At 30.7% G+C, this 12,518-nt stretch overlaps 1 long non-coding RNA gene across 3 annotated transcripts; it reads left to right on the top strand.

Moving 5' to 3' along the window:
- The first annotated feature begins 71 nt into the window (after positions 1–71).
- On the top strand, positions 72–9,237 carry LOC139529976 (uncharacterized). 3 transcript variants are annotated; one of them, XR_011665933.1, is made up of 5 exons: positions 72–146; positions 2,609–2,764; positions 3,571–3,672; positions 5,716–5,828; positions 8,449–9,237. It is a non-coding gene; the product is annotated as an uncharacterized lncRNA (long non-coding RNA). The 3 variants fall into 3 exon arrangements; XR_011665934.1 differs by lacking the exon at positions 72–146 and adding an exon at positions 156–1,678; XR_011665932.1 differs by lacking the exon at positions 72–146 and having other exon boundaries at positions 161–2,764.
- The last annotated feature ends 3,281 nt before the right edge of the window (positions 9,238–12,518 follow it).

The raw sequence follows: 12,518 nt of genomic DNA, 5'->3' as shown, positions 1-12,518 counted from the left end.
TTGTTTCATACGTTTGGACCGGAAGTTATGAAATTTATTTTCCGTTTAGTCAATTTCACTTTCACTTTCACTTTGACTCGTAAATTAAATTCTGGCCTAGAAAGTGGGACAATTTATAACAGGAGACAGAAACCTGCTCTCATGAGGTTGATTAATAGAGAAATGTTATATCTATCTACTCCAAAATATTAAAATGAAATACATATGTCTTATAAGTGCAAAAACTTCCCCCTCAAAAGTTGAAGGCAAAACAACATGAAAAAATACATTTGTTTATCAGGGATAATATGAGAATGGTGCTACATTAAATGCAAGCTTACCAAGCATATTAGTTTATTTATTGATAACACCACACTCAGAGATTCAGAAGCCCACATTATATTGCAGAACGTTTATCTGTTTATTGCACAAAACTTGCAGAATTATGTTGCATGAATCGCTGCCACTAAAACTTAATTTTAATATAATAAGGGTTCAGTTGGTATAGAATAGCTAACTGTAGACCATGCAACTAGTCCTATAATGCAAGGCTGTGGTTATGTAACAGTGGTTTGATTCCGCCAGTGTACTTTATTTGGAGGATTTATGGTGTATTTTGAATCCTGCATAGTTGATTGATGTAAACAATAAAGTTTTCGTCCAAGGAATGTTCACGCTAGTGTTTTGAAACCAGGAATGATTACACTAGTGATTTTATACTGTAATGATTGCTCTAGTTAAGCTCTGTAATTGAAACTTTCTGTAAGAACAATAAAATGGGGAATGTGTCAAAGAGACAACAACCCAACCATAAAACAGACAACAGCAGAAGGTCACCAATAGGTCTTCAATGCATCGAACAACACCCTCACCCGACGCATCCTTCAGCATTTTAACCCATTAATATATGTAAACAATAAACTGGTCTTATATCAACTGAACAATGCTATAAAATCAATGCTTTCACACTATCTACATCCAATATTAAACAGTTATACCCGGAATGAATGCTCAGTGGAATGAAAGTACAGTATTTCAAATCAAATTTTGTTTGTTACACTTCTCAGTACAGTATCAAGATCTACAACTAATTCTAATATAACGTGCTGCTTTTGCTTTGTAAACAACACTGTGATAAAATTCTCAATATATCTATACTTAGCACAGACTCAGAGATGTACATAATAATGGATGTTACAACATACCTCCCACCTAAATCAACATGTATTGAAACCTACTTTGCAAACTCTTTGCCAATTTTATTGTTTTAAAAATGGCAATTAAAAAAGACAAAAGAACTTTTATTCTTTTTCAGATGCATAATAAAAAAATAAATGCCCAAGAGTTCAGAGAAATCAACAATATCAAAATAAAATTAAATTCGCGAAAGTCTATTAATATTTTTGGCGAATTCAAGTCATTTTAAAACATGACGTCATACAAATGAAAACGATAGAGTTGAAGGTTTTCTGTTACGTGAACAATAGAAATTTGTATGATAAATGGATTTCTGATGTATTTATATTTTTTATTTTCTATTTTAATGCATTATACTAATATTTACAGATTTCAGCAAGTCAACATGGCGGCTCTTTGGTTACGAAATGTCAATTTTGAATTTGACAGTCGCTTTATACGAGAAACACATGTAAATTAAAGATGGCAAATGTTGGGATTGAGAAGTAAAAGAATTAAACAGGTTTTATTCGAGCAGTTATTCACGAAATAATCCATGAAAGCTACAGATTTATTAGATTGTTTGAGCTTGATCTAAAAAAGAGTAAAAAAGAACAGCCAAACAAACAAAATACCAACCCTCACTTCAATTTTGGAATGACCGTATTTATCCTATTAGAATCGAAATAATTTATGGCAGCCATAGATTGTTGGAAATTTACAAATGGCCTGGGCTGTGAAATTCATAAATTTAATTCCTCGCTAAGGCTCAGGATAAAATTTGAATATCTCAACCCAGGCCATGTGTAAATTTCCAACAATCTTTGGCTTCCATGAACTATTTCTTAACTAATACCACAACAAACTACGATAACATAGGAATCATGATACATGTTGGTCTGTCTGTTTTGAGATCATCTTGCAAGGTTTTCCTCTTATACCTTGAAATGATGAGGGGCACAAAGTTCTACCCGTGTCCGGCTGTATGTCTACATCCTTTTGCACATCTGTACTTCCCAAGGTTTACAAATGGATCATAACTATGCTGTGTAACAAAAGTATTTTGTGGTAATAAGCATAAAAAATGGAAATAAATGCTGAATTTTTGTTTCCTTTCTCAAATATAAGTTAGTTTCAAACAAATGTAATAAAACTTATACACAATACTGATCTGACACCGCAAATCAATATGCACATTTGGGTAGGGTCAATTTTACTCTTCTTTAGTTATGTCCCTTTATAACTTTATATGATATGCCTAGGGTGCATCATCTATGTCCCATTGACACATTCCCCATTTATTTGAGTCATAATTTATAAAGGGGAGATAATTGAAGACTTATTGTAGTATCTTTTAAGCAAAACTCCCAATGTGAATGGAAATTTAATGAAACTTGATACATTGCATGTAAAACAAATAGAACATATATTGAAATTTGTTTATTTATTGTAGAATGAAAAGAATCTGCTTTACTAAAAATCCACCAAAGATTAGATAGTTTTTGCCTGAAACAGACCACACATTAGACTGGAAGATTCAACATCCAGCGAAAAGAGGAAAGTGGCATTGATTCAGTTTCAATACAAACTCTTACTTTTCCCTTACAAGGTGATATGAGATGTTAATGATACTTTTAAGCAAAAATTGAATATAAGTAGTTTTTAGACAGGTTACAGGTATATTGTTGCTTCAATAATTTTTGTTTTTACTGAATCACCAGTAAGTTAACATGAGAAACTAATCTTTTACATTTTCAAAACATACTCAGATACTTGTATACAGGTGCTGGTGTACTAAGGCAATTTCAATTTATAGAATTACTGGTTCATATGTACCATATTTAGAGTTTTTTGCATGATTTGAATGTGAATAGCTATATCAATAATTGTATTATTTTCTGCTGACATAAGAGGAAGATGTTTAGATGATTAAGTATATTAACTTATTATGGAAGATATTTTTATTTTATTGTACTGATTAAAAGGGTTAATAGTTCAATAATATTATGACAGTATACAGATTCCCAATTTACCTTTTAACTTAATGTGCATGACCTCCAGCATTTTGTCCAGCCTATTCTATTAATTTTACATGCATCTTCATGTCAAGAGTTATTATTTGGAGAAGGACAAGCAGAACAGTTTATTCAATGAAATTAATAAAAAAAAATGAATAATGTGTTACTCTTTAGTTAGTAACTAGAGTTTAGTATTGCAATATTATTTTGAAAAAAAAATTGTCCTTCATATGGAATAACCAATAATGGTCTAGACAAAATAATATTCTTGACAGTGTTTTGTAGAGCAAGTTTAATGTAGGGTTTTCTACATACCCTAGTTAAATTATGTATTTGTTTTCACTTATAGTTAACTTATGGGATAACTAAAATCTCCATTTTAACTTTCTTTTTATAGGGATATAATTGTACCAAAAAGAGTAAGTCTATGTGCTCAAAGAAAAGACAACAATTGTGATCAAGCTTTTTTTTAGTCCTATTTCTGATGTTGAGAAGAAAGGTATGCTTTTCTCTTGTATGACTAACGTAATGTTTATTGCTACTTTGACAAACTTTCAATAATGCTTATTGTGAAGCACATAAAGTTCTTACTTAAGAGAACAATTGATGATATGATCTGTAGCAAAACTTTAAAGGATAACATAGTCTTTATAATTATGGGTGAGACTTTTCCAGTTTAATAGAATAGTAGAAAAAGTCTGTTTACCATATTATGTAGTTGACAACATCATATCACCATTTATTTTATATAATAATCTTAAAGGGAGGAATGATACTTTATAAAAAAAAAATGTGGTTTGGTTATCAATGAGAACTCTCAATCCACAACCAAATGTACCGTAGTCAACAATTTCTAAAAGTATTGCAATATTGACCTCATATAAATGCAAATCCTCTGAGAAAAACTTATTTTTAAGGATTTGGTATTGTAAGGAATTTAATGTGATTCTTTAAAATCAGTATTTGTTTTTATTGATATACGTTCAAAATGTTTAGGAAGGAGTGCAATGTGTATATTATATTAATGTGAAATTTAGCGTATATTTTGTTGTAAGAAATATCATATTATGAGATTTGTCTTGTATAAGCCCCAAAACACTTAGGCCAATGACATTTTGCACAGTTGTTGTGCCTATTATATTTTTTTGACATTTGTCTCATTATTTTTTTGGTAAACTAAATGTTAAAAAATGTAAAGGCTCAATTAATTAACCCTGTCTATCCCACTGTCTGTTTTTCTCTATAAGAGTACATTGTTTTTTCCAGCTTTCTCCTCCTACAGTTTTTGAGATACAGCTTAGTAGGATATAGTAGGATGTTTCTTCACATAATAAGAGTATGGATGTCCACAGGATTTTATTTGTTTTCAAGGCTCTATAAGCACACACAAAAATCAAAGGATCAGGGCTTTATTGCACTTTTTCATAACTATTATCTGTAAAGCCTTCAACACAGAGCCAAAAAAAATCACTGCAAGTATAAGATAGCCCTAAGCATTGGTTTGAGCAGAATTTTTAGCCAAAAAATTCGGATAGACTTTATATAAACATGTACCACCACCAAATTGGGCCAGAAAAAAAAACATACTTGAAAGTAGAAAGTATTTAAAACAGAATAGGCATAACTAAGGTGTAAATATCAAAATATATAGAATATAGTTTGGTAATTGAGTTTTATTTGAAAGGTGTATATAGTACTGGTGATCCTTGTAGAACACATTGAAATGTATAAATGAATTCTAAAATTGAAACCACATATTGCATGTTTCTGAAAAGGGTCTGGTTTTGTGTATCTAAAGTTTGGGTAGCCAGCACAGTCTGATGTGTAAATGACCTTCTGCCGTTGTCTGTTGTCTGTTCTGTATTCGGATTGTTGTCTCTTTGACACATTCTCAATTTTATCATCATTATCTCCTAAACTATATGAGATATCTTATAAACTGTATAAGATATCTTTTTAACTATATAAGATATCTTTTTAACTATATAAGATATCTTAGCTTGTATGGCATGAGATACGGATTTCGTCATGTTTTGTACGCTTTATCATATATTTAAACAGGAGAGTAAATATCAACTGCTGTCTGACCCCTAGCACCTGAGATTTACTTCTGTTTTGAAAGCGTTAAAGAGAAATGCTTAATTATTTATTGGAAGCACCTGTGTTACCTTACAGTTTGAGTCATGTTGTTCATAGAATTATTTTGTTTATTTTTATTTTTTGTGTGTTTTGTATGGTATTTCATTGAGATCTTTTTTATAGTTGCATTTCGTGTGTCAGAATTTGAACGCTTGATGTCTGTGACATAGCATGCCAAACAAATATGCAATTCAATAAATGGCTTCATGCCCTAATGACCGTTTTATTTTGTCTGAATCACTACTGTCACAAAGGTGAAATCCGAGTAGGAGTGTGATAAAGGGTACTCATCAAAGTTGAGCAATACAGATTAAACAGCAGGCTATTTATCAAATATATAAAACTACTGTTTTTAATATTACATATATGATACAAATATATATCTATATGTTTATTGTTTCAGGATGTAATGAAGTAACAATAGTGAAGGTTTTAGCAAGCAGGTACTGGAAGAACTTCAAAAGGTTAATCCTACAGCTGTCTGTTGATGTTGAAAGAAATCCAGGACCTACAATGGTATCGATCACCCAAAAAAAATGCTATGTTTGAGACTGAAGTATATTTAGGATTAGTTGCTCTGAAAAACAAGCACTTTAATTTAACAACTTCATCAAAATCCATTTAATTAAGGCATATTGGATAATGTTTCAATTAATCTTTAACATAATTTTCATTGAAATTTTATGTTTTATTAACCAATAGAAAACTGGTTAGTACTCTGTTCAAGTAAGGCAGACTGGACATGCTGCCATGAACAGTTTCCATGGGATAACTTATGAAACATTTAATCAACTCAGAAATGACACAAAACTGTCTTCTCACAGTTATTATTATAGGCCTGGTTACATGACATAGTATGGTATACCGTTGTCTGTCCGTCCATCGTCAACATGTCAGACATTTACTCAAAAAGGCGTAAACCAATTTGCATAAAACTTTGGTGAATCGTTTATATTTATTGAGGTGAGATCCTTTATTTTTATAAATTTTAGATTTTAAGTTTCTGAGTAATAGGGTTTTATTAATGAAAAAAAGGGGAATTTTCCAGTTTTCTGACAATCATTTAAAAAGACTTTCACCAACTTGCAAGACATTTTGGTGAATTGTTTATATCTTTTGACATAAACTCCCTTTCAATTTTTATAAATTTTAGATTTTTTGTGTTTCCCATTTACAGAGTTTTATTCATTAAAAAAAAGGGAATTTTCCAGTTTTCAAACAATAGCTCAAAAATACTTTCAGCAGCTCTTATTGAACTTTGGTGAATTGTTTATATCTATTGATGTAAGCTCCCTTTAGAATTATATAAATTTTAGATTTTATAGTTCAGAGTTATGGGGTTTTATTCATTACAAAAGGGGGAATTTTCCAGTTATTGGACAATAACTCAAAAATACTTTCAGCAATTCCATAGGCGGATCTAGGGGGGGCCCTGGGGGACCTGGGCCCCCCCCTTTCGTGGGAAAAATTTGGTTGATTATATAGGGAATCACTGATGCATGACTGGAATGGCCCCCCCTTAGGTCAGTCAGCGGGCCCCCCCCTTAGGAAAAGTTATGGATCCGCCACTGAATTCTCGTGAAACTTTGGTGAACTTTCGCTACTTGTAGCATTTTATTCTTCTGAATCCAAAATTTAAAAAAATACTGAAATAATTCTGAAATAATTGTTTCTCTGTACTGTATGCTAATTCTATTGAAGATAATTGTTTAAATTGACTCCCTTATACTTATTATAAACCCCACAAAGTTTTTGGAGTGAATATATGAATCACTCTGTCTGTCTGTCTGTCTGTCTGTTTCATATGTCTTGTAAACTTAACTCCTCCATAATGTATGTACCAATAAGATGAAACTTTACACAGTCTAAAATATTTCAAGGGAGATAATTGAATTTACTTAGTTTAACATTGCAATAAGTGGCAACAGGTCTCATAAGTGCAACTCAAATACTCACCTAGTTCCATTATTTGCATTGATTGATTTTGAAACTTAACACTGTTGCAGCATACAACCTAAGACTTGAGTATGTAGGAAATAGTCCAGATCCAATAATTTTCAAGGGAGATAATTGAACCTAATTAGTTTAATATTGCAATAAGTGGCAACAGGACCTGTAATTTAACTATGTTTAATTACCTTGATGGATATTGATGTAAATTTACACAGTAGACTGACACCACCAGAGAATGTATATGAAGGAAATAATCCTGGTCTGAAATATTTTAAGGGGGAAATGGATCTTAATTGTTTAATGTTGCAACAGTGTTTAGTAAGATAAGTGGATGTTCTCCTTATCTGCTTTATCGATATTGTTGAAATTTTATATCAAGTGCAGTACACCGCCTGGGAATGTGCATGAAGGAAAATCATATTGGTCTGAAATATTTCAGAAGATGAATTGGAATGGGTGTGGGGTATCCTTTAGTGGGTTGACTCCTAGTTTTATGCAATACACTCAGAATGGCAAATACTATCCATGCTGTTCTGTGTTCACTCTTGTTTCAAACTAGGATCACAAAAGTCCTTGTTATATTCTTTACATATATTACGAAGTTAGATCTCCACAAAAGTACAGGTGAATCAGGAGTCTTAACATATCTATGTTTTAGTAACTAGAATACAAGTTTTTATTGTTGCGATACTCACCCAGTTGCATTACATTTAAATTTAATCAGAGAATTACTTTTTATAAGAATATTTGAAACATCAAATAAAAATAGGGGGCCGCAGCCTTCTGTTCTTTAAAAATAAATACAAAACACAAAGTGTCCTATCAAATCAATGGAACTATCTGCCCTTGATTTTAAAAGGATATATTTTTTTTAATTTAAATACACTTTATCACACTTAATTTTTTGATAGCTTGATCCAACTTTCAAGCTTAAGATGTTCCAGTCATATAATATTGCATTATACTTTGTAAAATATTTTAAACCAAAAAAGAGATTTTTTGCAACATGCCTAAAACCAGAACTAAGACATCATTCCAACTTGACTTAATATATCTTTGGAAAAGTCAGTTATCTGGAATGTGATCTGAACAGTTCAACTTTTTTTTTCATTTTATAATGTATGTTTATTTCAATAATTGAACCAGTTTTTGTGAATTTTACATGAAAACAATTCTATTTTAGGTTTATCAAGACTTCTTAGTGCTTGCCATACAAGTGTCAAAGAGTGAATGGCAAGAATGGCTTTAAAGAACAGAGAAGACTTGTTTTATTGCACTTAGTTTTGAGCTTATGTTTGATATTTTACCACTACGATAGAGTTATGTAAATTTATGTAATGTATTGTTCTAATATACCGATCTGTTTTGTTATTGCTCCTTTTTAGATATGTTGTTATTGGGGTTTTTTTTATACCTTTTCCTACGTGAGTACCATTGACAACTATTGAAGGTTTTTAGTAAGGTTACTTTGTTTTGTTTTTTTATTTCTTAGGATTAAGATGTCATTCTTGAATACCTTGTAAGTATGACCTGTGTTTGTATTATTTCTTGATATGTGTAGTATTAATCCACCCCAATTATATTTAGTTATGAAAAAAATATATGCCATAAGGACTGTCCACTATGAATGCCTCTCTGAAAAGATTAGAGAGTCTTGGCATAAATATATATAAATTTCTAAAATATAAACAAATTATTAAGACTCCATACAAAAAAAAACTTTGTGTCACAACAGTGATTTTTTTTGGTATAATAAAGGTTAGTTTTAAATCTTATTATTTTTATTGGGATTGTCTTCATTGCATAGAGGATGTGTTTATCATGTAATTTGGTATACCTCAAAACGTGATTTTTAAATGTCATAAATACATGTACAGAAAAACAAACATAATGATTATGATATGCTAATACTTCATTGTTGCAAATAATTGTACTTTAACTTAAGATGAATATATAAACTGGAATTGACTAATCATATTTATGTTTGTTGACAATATGTGTTGAAAAACAAAAAAAAGCCATAGGACTTAGAGTAACAAGCCTCAGTCAAAAAAAAAGTCACAATTAATTAATTCATAATTATTTAAATGTATAAAAGAAAATGTAGTAAACAGTATCTTTTTGTATTTAAAGATAAATTGATTGTTCATTATTAATTTTTGAAACTTGTAAATTTGTTGATAAATTAACTTGGTCTATAAAAGATTAATACAATATAAAGATATCTATTGAATTTGTCTTCCTATTAAAAAAAATCTCTCAAAAACACTTTGTGCCCTCTTGCTCCATATTTTTTAATAGGTTACTTTTTTGTCTATTTTGTTTTGTACCATGATATTATGCATGATAAATATAAATTGCGCTTTATGCATGTCACTAATGTATAGATAATTTTCTTGTTAGGTATTTATGATAATGTTTTTATTTACATTTATATATATATATATATATATATATAAATATATATATATATATACAAATTTAGAGAATTTAAAGTTTTATAATAAAGAATAAAATTAATAAAACATGTTTTGATTGATTTGATTGTATCCAATATGTTTATTATTAGGAAGGCTGTTCCAGTAATAGATATTGAGTTTAAATATAACTTGCATCATATAGAAAATAAAACAGCAAAAGATAGAAAACAGAGAGAAAATTGTTTCAACTATCATATTTAAAGTTCATTTCCTCATTACAGAAGGAATTGAGTGCAACACAAAGCCTGAATTGAACTTAGTATTGTAGCTAAGCATGACTTTTTGTGTGAAATTATTTTTTATTAAATGATGACTTTACTATTTTCACCTATTTTTTTTATAAGTAAATCTAGAACAGGATACAATCTGTGAATTATATGGTTTTCTTAAAAAGAGTCTTCATGTATACATGTATGAATTGTCTGTGATTCTAAGATATTGTCAGTGTGTCTTTTTCAAAGATCTACATTTCAGTCAGAACGGATTCTTTTGACCTTGACCTTAAAGTTCTGTGATTAGATCCATTCTTATGTCAGTTAAAATTTCATTAGAGCTAATGTTGTCTCTGTTTGTATATCTTGCCGACTTGCTTATTTATTATCATTATTTATTATTTCTAAAATATTGGACACAGCAGGTCAACTATATGTTATGTATGTAAAGGGGAACATGTCAGTTTGGCAGGTTTCATCTGACCTTGATCTAATTTTTATGATTCATTGGTCAATGTTAAGTTTGTTGTTTTTTGGTCTTTTTTCAAGTACTATATTAAGCAATAGGTCAAATATATTTGGTATATTGAATTATTGTTAGATGTGCGTGTGTGTCTAACAGGATTTATGTAAAATATGAATTGTCAGTGATACTTGTAGTGAAACCTTAATCTTAAAGACCATAAAATCAATGGTCAGTAAAGCATATGAGACATTTCAGCGTGTGCACTCTTGTTTGTTTTTAGAAATCAAAAATGATTTTTTTTGCCTATAAAATGTACTTTTACTGTATCTTTAAAGTAGTCAGCACTGATAGCCACTAGTCCGATAACCCAGACTAGTAAATATTGATTCAAACTAGAGAAAATTTTCAAAATTTTATAGAGTCATATAGGGACAAGTTTTGATTTTTAGTTTACGGACTAGTAAATGAAAAAGTTTTTGGCACAGACTGTCTTTACAAGCAGATAAATAAAGACATTAATCTAATTCATTTAAATATAGATAATGACAGATGTAAGACTTGATGAAAAAGAGGCAATTGGTAAAATATCAATAATAAAGGATATAAGGCATGTACACGAAACAAGGAGTTAAATATGGATGATAAAAAATGCAAGGCAAATGTACACAAGACAACTGCACTGCAAATTCAAATAATTTACAAATGGCAAACCCTGATATGCATTGTCTGTGGTTCTTAAATACAGTCTGTAAGTATTGTCTGTTGTTCCTAGATACTGTCTGTAAGTATTGTCTGTTGTTCCTAGATACTGTCTGTAAGTATTGTCTGTTCCTAGATACAGTCTTAAGTATTGTCTGTTGTTCCTAGATACAGTCTGTAAATATTGTCTGTATTAAAGTATTGTCTGTTGTTCCTAGGTACAGTCTGTAAGTATTGTCTGTTGTTCCTAGATACTGTCTGTAAGTATTGTCTGTTGTTCCTAGATACTGTCTGTAAGTATTGTCTGTTGTTCCTAGATACAGTCTTAAGTATTGTCTGTTGTTCCTAGATACAGTCTGTAAATATTGTCTGTATTAAAGTATTGTCTGTTGTTCCTAGGTACAGTCTGTAAGTATTGTCTGTTCTTCCTAGATACTGTCTGTAAGTATTTTACAGTCTGTTCCTAGATACAGTATGTAAGAATTGTCTGTGGTTCTTAGATACTGTGTATTTATTGTCTGTGGTTCTAAGATACAGTCTGTAAGCTTTGTTTGTGGTTCTTAGTGGTTCTAATATACAGTCTGCAAGTTTAATCTGTTGTTCCTAGATACTGTCTGTAAGTATTGTCTGTTCCTAGATACAGTCTTAAGTATTGTCTGTTGTTCCTAGATACAGTCTGTAAATATTGTCTGTATTAAAGTATTGTCTGTTGTTCCTAGGTACAGTCTGTAAGTATTGTCTGTTGTTCCTAGATACTGTCTGTAAGTATTGTCTGTTGTTCCTAGATACAGTCTTAAGTATTGTCTGTTGTTCCTAGATACAGTCTGTAAATATTGTCTGTATTAAAGTATTGTCTGTTGTTCCTAGGTACAGTCTGTAAGTATTGTCTGTTCTTCCTAGATACTGTCTGTAAGTATTTTACAGTCTGTTCCTAGATACAGTATGTAAGAATTGTCTGTGGTTCTTAGATACTGTGTATTTATTGTCTGTGGTTCTAAGATACAGTCTGTAAGCTTTGTTTGTGGTTCTTAGTGGTTCTAATATACAGTCTGCAAGTTTAATCTGTTGTTCCTAGATACAGTCTGTAAGTATTGACCGTGGATCTGAGATACCGCATAAAAGTATTGTCTGTGGTTCTTAAATACAGTCTGTACGTATTGTCTGGTTCCTAGATACAGTTTGAAAATATTGTCTGGTTCCGATGTACAGTCTGTAAATACAGTCTGTAGTTCTTAGATACAGTCTGTAAGTTTTGTCTGTGGTTCTTAGATACAGTTTGTAGGATTGTCTGTGGTTCTTAGATACAGTCAATAAGTATTGTCTGTTGTTCCTAGATACAGTCTGTAAGTATTGTCTGTGGTTCTTAGATACAGTCTGTACGTTTTGTCTGCGGTTC

This window comes from Mytilus edulis, chromosome 7 (assembly GCF_963676685.1).
Source record: "Mytilus edulis chromosome 7, xbMytEdul2.2, whole genome shotgun sequence".
Classification (NCBI taxonomy): Eukaryota; Metazoa; Mollusca; class Bivalvia; order Mytilida; family Mytilidae; genus Mytilus; species Mytilus edulis.
Note: the sequence above shows the minus strand (reverse complement) of the source record. Positions and strands in the feature narration are given on the sequence as shown.